Here is a 1,343-nt window from a genome sequence, read left to right as displayed (position 1 = left end):
CCGCATCAGGGCTTTCCTGGAATGGTTTTTGAAGTCTTATCTTAACAGCCACTACCGCAATGCATGTCCAGGCCACTGCTGCTCCAAATCTGTTATTTCTCAAGCTGGCATTACCCACAGTACAATTGTTGATATCAGATAGCACTGAACTGAAGCCCATGGTGCATAGCCCAGGAATAGGGGAGGTGATGAACTGTTGAGGTAGCAGAAGAGGTTCAGAAGGGGCACCCCCAATGCTGAGCTGCTTCTAGCTGCTGCACATAGGAGGAGTCAGGGCTGGTGCTCTCTACACCTTCCACCCCTCATCCAGGTCAGGCTGCACCTATCCGTTGGGCTGCACCTGACCTGGGTGAAGTGTCCCAGTAGCCCCAGCAGGAGCCGGGCCTCTTCTCTGGGGTCCATGCAGAACTGCTTGCTGAGCTCCAAGGAGATGACCGGACGGTCAGCCTGGAGGACCACAGCAGCCAAGGGACTTTGGTCAATAATGTCTGACTCCCAAGAGGCCATAGACTGTAGTTGAGCGATGGTGACATTCTGAGCTTTGGTACCAAAGGGCAAGCAGGGGCCATCTCCTTGGTGATCTACTACATGTTCCAACAACTCTGGGTCAAACCTCAGGACTTTTCTGCCATTACTGTCCCTCGGTCCTGCGGAGAAGCTGGGGCCAGTTTCCCGCCTATGTGTACCCCAGTGGCCACTCAGCACCCTTTCCTATGCCCCAAGGCCACACTGATCCTTAACTCTTTCGGCAGCCTCAGCAAGCTGCAGCCCTAGCCCCTTACCTTCTCCTGGGTTGGTGGCAGACCACAGAGCCTGGCTGTGCCCACCCAGTCTGGGGAAGTGGGAGCTTTACCTGCCCCACCCACAAGAAACCAGAGGAAATCAGTTCATAGAGTGTTGGCAGAACTAGATGATGAGAGCAAGGCTTCCCTGGGCCCCCATCCATCCTAGTGGAGCCCAGGAAGAAGCTCCATATGGAGAGAGCAGCTCTGGTGTCCTGTGGAAGAGACTAACCATAGGGAAAAGTCCATTGCCATAGACTCTGACTCAAGGCAAGAGAACCTTCATGGCTGAGGTGGCTAATAAAATAAATAAATAAATAAATAAAAATGAAGGAAGGAAAGAAAGAAGTAAAGAAAGAAAAGAAGGGAAGAAGGGAGGAAGGGAGGGAGAGAGAAAGAAAAAGGGAAAAAATGATGGTTTCCTGATAAAGATGTTGCTGCCTCCAAGTTACCAGGGAGCTGGAATACCCAATAACAAGGAATCAAGCTTTGATCCCATGGACACGAGAGTGTCTGCAGTTAGAGCACCCATCACAGAAACCGCCCCTGGACTTCTTATAC

General features: G+C 51.7%; 1 pseudogene; it reads left to right on the top strand.

The window, feature by feature from the left end:
- Positions 1–233: 233 nt before the first annotated feature.
- Positions 234–1,013, top strand: LOC125403913 (transcription factor 19-like protein pseudogene; annotated as a pseudogene).
- Positions 1,014–1,343: the final 330 nt, after the last annotated feature.

The sequence above is a fragment of the Myodes glareolus genome, chromosome 6, assembly GCF_982192425.1.
Source record: "Myodes glareolus chromosome 6, mMyoGla1.1, whole genome shotgun sequence".
NCBI classification, from domain to species: Eukaryota; Metazoa; Chordata; class Mammalia; order Rodentia; family Cricetidae; genus Myodes; species Myodes glareolus.
The sequence above is the reverse complement of the archived record's forward strand: the minus strand, read 5'-3'. Positions and strand labels throughout refer to the sequence as shown.